Raw genomic sequence first — 13743 nt, 5'->3', positions numbered from 1 at the left:
GTCTGGGACAAAACGTTTCAAGTCGACCAGGGAGATTCGGTCCAGCGCCCGCACCGCGCATGACGTCGGAGGGTCACGTGGACCAGTCAGTGATCCAGTGTCCGTCGGACTCAGCCCCGTGAAACTTATATGTGCAATTTGTGCACGATGTTGTGTTTCCTTGAGTGACAACTTGGAGCGCTTACTGTCAACGATTTATTATTATTATTATTATTATTATTATTATTATTATTATTTCTGTTGATATTTGAAAATGGCGGGTTTTCATGTTAGGTTAGGTTAAGTTAAAAAGGGTTAACCTTATTTTCTATTTAAGCGAAATGGAAAAGAATTATTTGGATGGTAGGAAGTGTGCTGCTTTGGGATGTCCATCCACTTTCATGAATTCGAAATTATTTCGTTTTCCTAGGAATTCGAAAGAGAGGTAACAAAACTAAATATTTTGTCGTGAAACTCATGATTGTATGTTCAAGAGGGTATAGAGAATAAGTTTACGCATGTGAAAAGTGAATTAATGTTGATTTTAAACCAACTTCGGGGGAAATATTTCCAAAAAATCTGAAAACTGTTTACGTACGGAAACGTATGAGATTCGAATCTAACTTCACCCCAGTTATGTTTCTGTACTTATCGTCAATGCGTTTTGTCGGAGGGTAACACAATATTTCACAGTACTTCTTTACTTGACGTACATTTTATTTCCGGCATAACAATTCTTTGATAGTTATATTTTTTTTATTTACATTAGAGATAAAGGTTTGGTTATGTACGGTCAGTTACATTAAGAATGCTGTTGTCTTAAGGTTCGATGAAAAGGAAAAATTGGTGGGTTACATGGAAATTAAAAATTGTCGGGTTGGGTGAAATCTTCTATTTTCTAGCGTAAGCATTTTATTTCACCTAACTTAAGCATTTTTCCGTTATGTCTAGCATAAAACAATAGCATTCAAATGTAACTGACACTGACTGTACCTAATCAAACTCTTCACTTTAAATACATTAATAAACATGCCACTTAGCAATCAACATCACTTTTACATAAAAAAAAGTTCTTTAATTAATGAAGTACTCTAAATATTGCAATGTCCTTTCACCAGCACATTAAACATTTCTGAGAATTTTTTAAAACTTTTATGCTGAAAGTTTCATTCATGAAATTTTACCCCTGTAAATTATGTTTTATGACAAAATTATAATCATTTAACAATGTATAAATATATATTTTTAGGTACCAGAAATGGGCTGGCATTGCAAAGAATCCTATACTTGATGTACAAAGTATGACATCTTCGTACCTTTGTGGGAACCACTTTGCAAGGAATCAGTTTCGAGACGAGAACCAGACAACTCTGATTTTTGGAGCAGTACCTGTAGCAAAGGACAATTCTGGCTACTTGGATGATGATTTTCTCCCTGCAAATAGTGTCGTCTCTGACTCGTGGAAACATTCAACGCCAAGAAACAAGCAAAGTTGTGCTACAAAATTGAAGTGAAAGGTTGGTTAGGTTAGGTCAGCTACATTTTAAATGCTTTGGCATTGTGATAGGAAAACAATATTGGCCAAAAATGGCATTCTTTATGGGTTACAGTCTTAATTTCAAAATGCCATTTTAAAATTTTATTTATTTTTAGAAAAGCCACATTTGTAATGTTTTAGCAATTCCAAACATATATTATGTGTTGACCAAAGATTAGTGTTGTCTAAAACAAGTACTAAATCCTTACAATCATTTCTGCTGCCACCAGCTGATTAAAAGACATGGTTTACGTTAATGATATTAGTTACGATTCTCACAAAGTAATTTAGAGTTGATGGAGGTTTTGCATTTCAAGTCTTATCTTCTTTTACTTTATTATTATTTAATAATTTTCACATCATAAACTTAAGCACTGTTCACAAGGATTGATATTTAATTTTTTGTGTCTCTTATGTGATTATTTAAAGATGCTGAACAGCAATGATGGGTATTGTAAATTATAATTAAAATATTACAGCAGTGCAATGTACGTGATAACTCAGAAGTCATAATCACAATGAAGAGTTAATTTAATTTTACTAGGCGTATGAAAACTTAATACTTTGAAAAAATTTACAGTAGATGGGAATTGTACAAATTGAATACCTATGTAACATCCCACAATATTATAGTGAAACACTTATTAATCCTATGTTGCAAAAACTCATTTTTTTATCTGCTTTTATAGAATTTTAGAACATGAGAATCATAATTCTATGTTTTGTGTGTGAAATAGGTTAGGAAAGATTCGCGTTTTAAATTGTTTTTAAATGTTTTAGCATTAAAAATCTATTTGTAAAGCAGGGGTTATATTAGTGATTAGAAGCCATCACACCATACATTTGCCATTGCTTCAAATGATATATGTGTGTGTGAGAAAAAACATGTTTTTTATAATAATTTAGTAATAACAGAATGGTGGATACTTTAGACTTTAGAGCTATAAATGAAATAACCATATACTAGTGCTTTTGAAGCAGCTAGTTTGATTTAGTAATACTTCTTCAAATTGTTATTTGAATGCAAAGAATTTGCATACCCTTGTATTTTGGCTGTTTTTGTTATGTTTATGCACATTGTATTTTTATTTTTTTAGAATACCTACATTTATATTTCTACTATATCATGTAAACCAGGATGAGTAACAAGGTATTTCAGCACTGTCGCTGATGGGATTATTATGTTATTAGCCGATGTCAGGGTCTGCACTAAATGATGCTTCCAAATGTAGCCAATAAGCACACATGATAAATAAACTTAAAGTATCCAATATAACCACAAACACAGATTGCCATAATGTATCTAGTCATTATTTTTGAAAACATTATTGTGGTGGGACAGAACAAACAAATGCCTGTCTTTACAAGTTGTTCTTACTTTAGTTACCATCCTTGATACCACTATTTTAATTTGAATGAAAACAATGTTTGAATAAAACTATACATTTTTTTTATTACCTACCATCAGAATTCAGGATGCACCTGCAGGCACTCAGTTTTTGATTTTGGTTTTGTTTGAGGAATTAACTCAGAACCAATTTATATATACATATATTTTTTAATGTATACTTGTAAGAACCATGTATTATATCACTTGCTATATATCATTATACCATTCTTGTTGAATAAGTCATGCCTAGGAAAACTAACTCTATATCTATTATGAGAGTGTATAACATACCTGTTTAGGGAGTGTTTAGCAATAAACACTCAGCAATGCTACTTCCCTGTTAATTTAGTGGGTAATTTTCTAGAGTAGGTGCTCAACCTAGGAAAAATATTGAAAATTCTGAAAATGGTGTTTTTGTTAACAACTAATGTTCCTTAAGATATTCTGAATCAGGTGTTCTCAAATTTTAAATAGGATACTCAAGAAAGTAATATTGGAGACTGGAGAGAATTATGAAGTCCGAGTAAATTGTGGTGTTAAACATGCACAAATGTTTCTTTTGTATTTTCTTTCCCTTAGCAAATGATAAAGCTGTAAATAAATAAAGATTCAAAACTTGTGTTTTTTATTCAATTTAAGTTGTAATAAAAATTGAACGCATTGCTCTTATATTTTTAATTTGTCCAATTTTGAAGATGCAATACATTGACAACATATTCCTGTGATTCATCTGTTTGCCTAGCATAGAAACAATGGACTTGATACTGGTATATTTTTATCAGTGCTTTCATTTTGTAAAAACAAATTTCCATATGATTTAACCTAGTTATAACCCAGTAATACACAATTTTTTGTTTTTCACAACAATTAATGTAAAGTTTTAATTCAAAATCTTAATTTTTTATGAGGTAAGCTAATAGTAGGTGGCAATTTTTTTATTTGATATTTTTTTCATTTGGTTTATTTACTGTAATTAAAAAGAGTATATATTATAAATTTATAAATTGAATTAAATGTATGTGTGTATACACATTTTTATATCCCACACAGACTGTGTTACAAAGCAAAACTTTTAGAGGAAATAAAACTAACAATTTTACTTTTACAGTTGAATATTCATATAAATAACTATACAAATAGTTCTACTTGTAGAATTGCTTGTTTAGTTTCCTTTGTAAAAGATATTCATCTGTCAAAGTAAATATGTTAGTTGAAATATTTCCATAAAAATTTTTTTAAATAGACCACACATATGTCCACATTCAAATTTCCCGCCGCCGGTTTTTTTTTTGTTAGTTCCGCGAGTGACAACTTGGAGCGCTAGGGTATAACTAGTAGCATAATAAATAGCATTGAGTTTCCCATCTTTCCGTAGGTGGATAATCTTTGGTCGGACTCGGCTCGTCCGGCTCGGATCAGCTGCTGATGCGGACGGCAGAGTCGGCGACCAGATTATCTTGTAGCTTTATAGAAAATAATCATATTATAGATTATGTATGTTTACTTAAAGACTACTCTGGATATAATCCTTTTTATAAGGTTTGCAAGAGTAGTTTATTTATATTTATTGCACACATGATTATATTTTTAACACACATATATATATATATTATATAATATAATACAGTTTATATTATATAATAATTCATATCCTTTTAGCTTGCTTATACAGGTTTCCAGGGCGTTATTCTGTCATAATTCTTATTCTTATTTTCAAAGAGAGATCTGGTGTATATTTTTAATTCTCTTATTCTTAATTAATTCTTTTCAGTTCATTTATCTAATTTGATATAATATTCCGGCTGTTCGATTACACTATACACAAGAAGAACAGCCAAAGAAACTTGTGTAGGAGATTCAAAGAGTTATTTTATTTTTCTGTAGTAAGTTATTCCGTATCGGAAAGCAGATCTTCCATCAGAGATTGTTCGTGCATCCAACTATCGAAACGCTCCAGTCTCTTGGATACTTCAAAGGTGTAATTTCTCCATATGTCATAAGTCTTCTTATCTCTCACAATTTGATTAATATCCTTAATATCAACATCCTCCATAGCCATCTTCCTTGTGTACTTGTTTCGTATGTCTTCTATTTTAACGCAATCATTTAGAACATGCTCTACTGTGTCTTCTTCCATGCACACAGGGCACATAGGGCTTTCCACTAAGTTAAAAGAGTTTAATTTGTGTTTAAAATTCCCGTGACCTGTTAGGAATTGTGAAGTGTAGTGGTCAGTACTTATCCATGAAAATTTCATCCGTTCTTCTATTGAAGGGAATATATTGTGTGTATGCCTTCCCTTGTCAGAGTTTCGCCACCTTTCTTGCCAGATTTCAATATTTTCTATGTGAATTCTGCGATATTTTGAAGCAGTGTATTCCTTGTTCATCTTTAATATCACAACTTTTGCTCTTTCTTGTATTAGTAGGTCTATAGGTAAGGCTCCAGCGATAACCTGCAGTGCTTCTAAAGACGTAGTTCTGTAGCTTTTTGTTACAGCAATTAGAGCTGTTCGTTGGGATGAGTTTAACCTTCTTCTTACATGTGAATTGCGTAGTAGTTCATACCAGACTGAGCAAGCATAGGTAAGTATGCCCAGGTATACTCCATTGTACAGTGTTGTCATAGTATTAGTGCTCAATCCTACATTTGTAGGTTTATGACTCCTTATTTTTTGCATTAACAGTAGGGCCTTTTGTGATGCTTCTTGTATGTGTTCTTGGTATCCTGTTCCCGTTGTGATTTGTACCCCTAGATACTTAACTTTTTGTTTTATCTTCACTATTCGTTCTTGAAATCTTATTAAAGGTGGTCTGTCTTTATGTAATTTTCCCTTTAGTAATACGCCTTCAGTTTTTTCAGATGATATAAGAATTCGGACACTGCTTGCCCAGGTGTTGATAGAGCGTAGAATAATTTCTGCTGTCTGCTCTAATTCGTAGCGTGAAGTAGCGGGTATAATGAGCAAGCCATCATCTGCATAGCCATATATAATGTTATTTACTGGTAACTCAATTTTCAGAAGCTCATCAAATATTATATTCCATAGTAGCGGACCAAGGACTGAACTCTGAGGACAGCCCATGGAGAGCTTCTTTTCCACAACTATGTGGCCCAATCGACATTCACACTTTCTATCTTGCAGAAAGCCCCTTATGGCGGCATACAGGTTCTTAGGTGTGTTAAGATTCTTTAAGCGCCATAATACTTGAGGCCACCAAGCGTGGTCGAATGCTCCTGCTATATCTATCGTCACTCCAAGCACATATTTTTCTTGTAGGTTTTTAATATATTGATTTACATCGTATAGCGCTTTTTCTGTACTATACCCTCTTCTGAAGCCATACTGCTGTTTATCTATTCCCTGTATTACTTCCAAATAAGCTGTTAGTCTTGCATTAATGAGCCGCTCATAAATTTTTCCCATGTTAGGCAGCATAGTTAAAGGCCGGTATGACTTAGTTAATTTCGGGTCCTTAGCATTTCCCTTGTATATGATTTTGAGAACTCCTTCCTTCCATATTTTTGGAAATGTTCCTGAAGATAAGCATAAATTATACAGATGTAACAGTACTTCCTTGATTCGAGGGTAAGCTCGCCAAATTAACTCAGTTGTTATATTATCTTTACCTGGTGCTTTTCGTGGTTTTAACTCTTTAATGATCTTGTCAAGCTCTTGGATGGTGAAAGAAACTGTGTCTTCTGTATCAGGCAGTTCTTTCATCGCTTCTCTCTTCATCTTTTGAATATTCGTATCTTCATCTGGGTTGTCATTAGGTAGTAAATCATGTAGAATAGTTTCCAAATTTTCTGTAATGTCAGTAATTTGTCTATTTGCCATCATCATCCCAGGGATTTCAAAAGAACTTCGTACTTTGCCAGCCATCACCTTGTACACATATCCCCAAGGGTCCATATTCCCCTTGTTAAGGACAAGTTTTTCCCAGTATACCTTCTTCTTTAATAAAATATCTTTCTTATATTTCTTTCTCCTTATTCTGTACTGTTGTAAAATTAAAAGTTTATAAAATCCATTTGCCGCTCTCTTCATGATTCTTCTTAGTCTTTCCAGATCTCTTCTAGTTTCTTCTAATTCAACATCCCACCAGGGATTTCCAGGAATAATTTTCGTTTGTTTCCTAAAGCATTTCTCACAGATATTCTGTAATATAATTGTTAATCTCATGGCGAGTGCTTCTGCGGAGTTATATACATCTTCTTCATGTGATAATTCATTTATTTTGCTTGTTATTAATTCATCAAACTTCTTCCAATCCGCGTTCTTATGTATGTACCGTGGACTTATTATTATGGGAGGCATCTCAGTTCTTTGCAATTGGATTTCATAAGTCATCAATCTGTGGTCACTTGAACTGTCCAGATGAATCTTCCATTCATTGACTCTTTCTTTCATGTTGTTATCAGTCAATGTCACATCAATGAAAGTCTCAGTATTAGTTGCTGGTGATAGATATGTTCCTGTTAATGGATCATCATTAATAACATATAGATCTCTTTCCATGATAAAATCGTTCATGATCTCACCTTTTTCGTCATTCACTGGTGAATTCCAAAAAGAAGATTTTGCATTTGTGTCTGCACCAATTATTATATTTTCATGTCCAATTGTATCCAATATTGAATTAAGCTTATCAATATGTACTTCAATAGGATCTGAGAATTGAAAATAGGATGAGATAACGTATATTTTCATCATCCTCATCTGCATGATCATGCAAACATGATGTTCATTAGAAATGCCGGAGAGTAACATCGTAGTTAGAGTTTCATTTCTAATCCAAATTGCCGATTTCGGATTATCTCCTATTGCATATATTAAACCATGGATTCCTGCAACTTGCCCACGTAATACATAGGGTTCTTGTAATAAGATCACATCAAGCTTCATTTTTTCTGCAATCTTATTTAATTCAGCACTGACAACAGCTGAACGTTGTGCGTTTAGTTGCCCTATTTTTATGTTATTTTCATATTTCACCATAATTAGTTCTTTCTATTTCTCTTTCGTAAGCTCTCTTATAGGCAGGGCAATCAGTGCTATCTACCCTATGCTCGTGTGGTTTATTCTCTCGTCTGCAATTTGCACACTTATTTCCTTCATTTTTCTTACTACATTCTGTATACTTATGCCCATCAAGTCCACATATAGAGCAGATAGTTTTGCTTTTACATTTATGTGCGGGGTGTCCGTAATTCTGACAGTTGAAACATCTAGTTATTGACACAAAATCCCTAATTTTACATGCAGAAAAACCAATATACATATGTGTTCTGCTTAGCAAGATATTCCTTATTTTAGGTGTGCATTCAATGACAAGGTGCACTGTTTCTTTATTATCCTTTCTGCCGCGTCTTGTTCGCACCATGAAACCAGCTCTGAACTCCTCCAGTGAGACTTCATCTGCGCTCAGATTCTGAGCAAATATTGTGCCAGCTATATCAGGGTTATCGACCAGTGCGTCGCGGAACTGACACTGTCAGCATTGCCGGTCCGCCTGCCTGTCTGTGCCTGTCTGTGGCATCGATCCAGGGGGGCTCGCCAAGAGTCCCAGGCCGCGTGTTGCCGCCCATTACCTCTTGGCATGTGTCTGTGTGTACGTTTTTGTTCTGTTTGGGTGTAAATGATTCTGGAGTCTGTGGCAGGGGGTGGCTGTTTGGCCTTTCCGCTGTGGTGGAATGCTGGTGTCTGGTTGCGTGGATGAAGGCCCGTCTACAATAGCAATGTCCTAAACTGTGTCCGAAGGTCACTCGTCGCTGATTGGTCCACGTGACCCTCTGACGTCATGCGTCAAGTGGGCGAAGATCCTAACCTACCTGGTCCGAAGACATTCGTCAATTTGAACTTTTTGTCCCAACCTGTGTACTTCGGACACAGAAAAAGAACATAACACTCGCGATATTTGAATTTCCGGTTCCCTCTTGAAAACGTGGTGTTTGGTTTTGTTATTGAAGGAAATGGAAGGTGTTGTAAGTCAGTTATAACTTACATAACTTTCATAACTTCAATCTCGAACTACAAAGCATCAAAACAATAAACAAAAACATTTGGTTTGGCACATTTACTGCGCTCTGGTGACAAATTTAGAAATCAATACATTCGGACATCGGACATCGCAATTGTGGACAGGGCAGTTTTCGGTGAGACAATGTGACGTCACTCACATTCGGATAAGGACACGGACCACGCACAGGTTCGGACTATTGTAGACGGTCTCTGAATGTGACACAGCTCGGGACACTGCAACTCGCCGAGGGTGTTAGCCGAAGTTCTTCCAGACGCCTCGGCGCCCCAGGGACGCGCTGACGTCACCAGGTGACGCGCGCCGCGTGGCTGTAGGGCGCGTTCCGAGCCAGGCCACGTGGTGGCGCGGTGACGTCAGCGCTCACGCCCGTCAGTCTCTTCGAACAATATCAAGTCCGGTATTGCTAGGGACCGGAAAAATTCGCGGGTTCAATGACCCGTAGGATGAACAGCATAGTTCTACGTACATTCGGTCAAATGCCACCCACTCATTGGCTGCTGTCTTGTGAGACGTTCCAGAGTAGCAGCCTGTGATTCGATAAAGCTTTGGTTGGGTGTTTCTCATTGGCCCAGAGTCATCCAGGTGGGTTGTGAACCAATAACAGAGGCAGCACTGGGGTATAACGATTTGTATTTTAGCCTATCGCGAAATGAACTCGCGAATTTTTCCCGTCTCTAGGTATTGCCAATGTCCCAACCCTTGCATTATCTACTCACTCCGCTCTGCAATAAAGATAAATGTAGGGTTTCGACTTAGGTTCGGTACAAACGTTACACGACATCAAAAAGCTGTTCACAACAATCATGTGCTTACATAAATTTTCATATTTATTAGGTCATGTGGGTTGAATTTTTAATTAAGAGTAGCATCCATAGATGCCTAACTGTATCAAAGGTCAATATACAAATTTGTTATGATTTCATCATTATGACTGTGGTACATTCTTGAAATTTTGGCAAACATCCGAAACATCGTCCCGTTTTTTTTTCTGGGATGATTCCGAGCGAGGCAGAAAAATCACGGATCTCGTGTCATTAACGCGTTATATTTTAATTCGTCAATACGCCCGAGAAAGCTCCGGAGGAAATACTCCTATGCTCTTTGATTTCTTTAAGAATCATAATTTATTTTTTCACCAACTTGCTTTCGATCGCAGCACATACTGATACATATTTTTGCTCCGGTAATGAAACAACAACACAGCTACGAGTTGGTTTGACTTTTGAAAATCAGCGGAAGGCCAGTCGCGGTTCATCAGCCGAAAAATGTTCTTCGTGAAACTCATGAAGGTGAACCTTAATTAAATATTTCCTCGCTACGTGTGCTTTTGTAAGTAGTGATGAGGGGGCGGGGGTGAGTTGTACGTCGCGCACCAGGCCGCGGGACTATACATACGGCTGCTTCGAGGCAACATTCTCATTTTCAGTGGATTCCTTTATGAATTATAATTTTTTGGTGCAAAACTAAAAAGGAAAAAAAAAAACAACTTTTAATATAACTCCATTAATTACTTCAGTCGTTTCGAATTTTTTTTTTTTTTAAATCGGTTGATAAAGAATGGCAATGTGCACTGTAAATGTTTTTCTTTTTGTAAATTTGAACCAGAAAAAAAAATTCATGTAAAATTACAGACATTTGTAAATTTTTGTGCATATAGGTACGTGAAAACAAAACAAAAACAGTCAGTGTTTGCAGTAATATCGGGTTATACCAGGCATTTACGCTTTGTGTTGTCCCGGTACCTTCCAAGAATTAAAACCGTTCTCTGAATAGCTTTCCAAGCATTAAATGCGCACATTGATAGGCATAATAAAAACAAATAAAGTCCAATTATTGAATATACGATTATCTTTTCCGTGGGTTTGAAAAAATAAAAAAAATGTTTGAATGAAACATCAAATGAATCGGCACATGCTAAAAGGGCCTCAGTCCAAGCAACCCAGTTTTGAGAAAAAACGAATAAATCTGTCTCCAAGCAACCCTTTTAGCGTGCGTTTAGAATTTACCTAGCTAATATTAGCTAACCCGCGTGTGTGACTCAATCTCTTTTAGCATAGATACTTGCAGCTATCCTATAACATGCGCTTTTCATGCTTAACTCACATTGCCATTTTTTTTTGTGACTGGGGGGAATTTAGCATGTGCCGATTCAATTGTCATTTGCTGTAGGAATTTGCGAAATTTTTCTTGTGATGTTACAAACTCATCAAGGGATTTTTTTTTGGAAAGTAGAGTTTTTTTTTTTTTTTGCCCCCTGCGCGGCTCTCCGACTTGCTGCCTCCATGGAGAGACTAGACCCGTGTCCGCAACGGGAAGCCTAAGATGTACATCAAGTTCTGTCCCTGCCCGAACACGCCCGAATATTCACCTTCGGCCAACCTCGGGTTTATTTATATGTATTTATATTTCTCTGTTTATTCTAATGTAGCCATACTAACCTAACTAACCGTCCATAGTGTTTTAAAGTGTTTTAATGTAGCTAACCTAACCGACCACTTTTAATATTTGAATTAATTTTTCCTGCGCAAGAAAATAAAACAAATCCCGAGGTTGGCCAAAGGTGAATATTCGGGCGTGTTCGGGCAGGGACAGAACTTGATGTACATCTTAGGCTTCTCGTCCGGCGTCTCTCTCGAGTGCGGAGAGCGGGGCAGGTCCGCACTGCCCCCGGGCAATCGGACCGACTGACTTCCTGCCGGGAGGTTGCCTGCCCGTCGCGGACTGCTTTCCCTTCTCCCGGCCAGTGGCGCCTCCGTCCCGCCTCTCCCCGCGGAGCGATCCTGGCCTCGACACCGCGACATGCGCACAGTGCAAACCAGTCGCCAACAAATAGTATGTAATACTTAGGGGCGGGAAACGCCTACTAGACTGCAACAAGGTATACCCACACCAGCGGTTTCTTCCTTGCGATTGGCGGCCGTCTGCGAGAGAAGTCGTTGCCTTGTTTGCACGAGCCACCAAGGACGAGTTTGCTTCCACACTGAATTAGTGTGATTGGTTGTTGTGACAATCGACATGCACCTCAAAGTAACTCACCCAATCACGAAACACAGACGATGCTACAGTGTTTTAACTTCCAGCTACTCTCGAGATCTTTTCGCGAAATTTTCATGGCCCTAGTAATACTACAGAAAAAAATATTGTAACCTTTTACAACACATGGCTACGGTTATTTTTGCTTATATTAAATACGTTACGAGAATTGTCACACAAATAACGTTCGCAGGCTTTCACGGACTCTTGTCTGCAGTAGCTTGGCTTCTGGGTTGTAGCCGCGTCCTTGGCGAATAATGCACCTATTTGATTCACCTGAATTATTCGCCAAGAACACGGCTACAACCCAGAAGCCAAGCTACCTCAATTGTCACACAAGTTTATATTCTAATAAACACACACACACATATATATTTAAACCAAGGAAAATATCATAGAATATTCGCTAAATGGACTTTATTTTGTTGTATCGTGTCTATTAAATGCGTTGTTAGTTTTGGGTTGCTATTCAGGGATTCAGGGAATGTGTTGCAAATAACTTTAACTATTGGAGGTACTGGGACAACACAGAGCATAAATGCCCGAAAAACAATTCCGAACCCAGTATTAATGCGAACGTTATTTTGAAGTGATTTTGTAATTTTTTTAATGTTAATGTACAAATTTATAAATACATGTCATTTTACATGAATATTTCTGTTCAATTTGCAAAAGAAAAAAAAAATTACAGCACAGGGAAATTTATTTTTTTGCGAAATAATCTGAACGTGAATGACGTATGAACTGGAAACATTCGCAGTTTAAATTAATTTTGATATAGACACCACGATCCTCTATGTACTCGATTGGCTACTGACTCGTGATACCTGTTAGTGGGACGCTTGTGATTCGATACTTCTTTTGCAGAGAGTTTTTCATTGGCTATGAGTAGGGACCGGAAAAATTCGTGGGTTCAATGACCTGTAGGATGAACTCCATAGTTCTACGTACACTCGGTCAAATGCCACCCACTCATTGGCTTCTGTCTGGTGAGACGTCCTAACGTAGCAGCCTGTGATTCGATAAAGCTTTGGTTGGGTGTTTCTCATTGGCCCAGAGTAATCCAGGTGAGTTGTGAGCCAATAGCAGAGGCAGCACTGAGGTATAACTATTTGTGTTTTAGCCTATCGCGAAATGAATTCGCGAATTTTTCCGGTCTCTAGCTATGAGTCCTTCAGGTAAACTGTGGTTCAATCTATGAAGCTGAAAAAAAGTTGAATGAGTTTGGATTATATCTTTTCACGAAATGAATCCGCAAATGGGGGTATGTCCACGCCAGCGGTTTCTTCCTTGTGATTGGTGATCGACTGCAAGAGACATAATTGCCTCATTTGACCAGGCCATTCAGAATAGGTTTGCTTCCACGCTGGATGTCTGTGATTCGTGTACCAACAGTACTAACATTTACTTGAGAGAAACTCAACCAGTCACGAAGCACAGACTATGCTACAGTGTCTTGTAACTCTCAGCTAGTCTCGAAATATTTTCGTGAGAAACACATGCTTCTAACGTTAGCCCCTCCCGAGCATGAAGTTAACTTTTATTTTATTTTGAAGGATGTGTTTACATTTTCCTCAAATACTAAACATATTTGTTGAAATATTCTTCCATTAAATGTTACGATGTTCAGTGCTTGAAAACATACATTTATGGGAATATACCAAGAGAAAACTTTGAATTATCAAGTGTCATGTCTTGCAACGCCATGTCCTTTGTATGACACCCACCCCCCCCCCCCCTCCCCCTCGAGCAGTATTCCT

The 13743-nt window shown here is 37.0% G+C and overlaps 1 long non-coding RNA gene across 1 annotated transcript; it reads left to right on the top strand.

Moving 5' to 3' along the window:
* The first annotated feature begins 221 nt into the window (after positions 1-221).
* On the top strand, positions 222-3521 carry LOC134534049 (uncharacterized). Its single transcript, XR_010075435.1, has 2 exons — positions 222-424; positions 1229-3521. It is a non-coding gene; the product is annotated as an uncharacterized LOC134534049 (long non-coding RNA).
* The last annotated feature ends 10222 nt before the right edge of the window (positions 3522-13743 follow it).

Source organism: Bacillus rossius, chromosome 7 (assembly GCF_032445375.1).
Source record: "Bacillus rossius redtenbacheri isolate Brsri chromosome 7, Brsri_v3, whole genome shotgun sequence".
In the NCBI taxonomy this organism is placed as follows: Eukaryota; Metazoa; Arthropoda; class Insecta; order Phasmatodea; family Bacillidae; genus Bacillus; species Bacillus rossius.
This window is presented reverse-complemented; position numbering and strand designations above follow the sequence as displayed.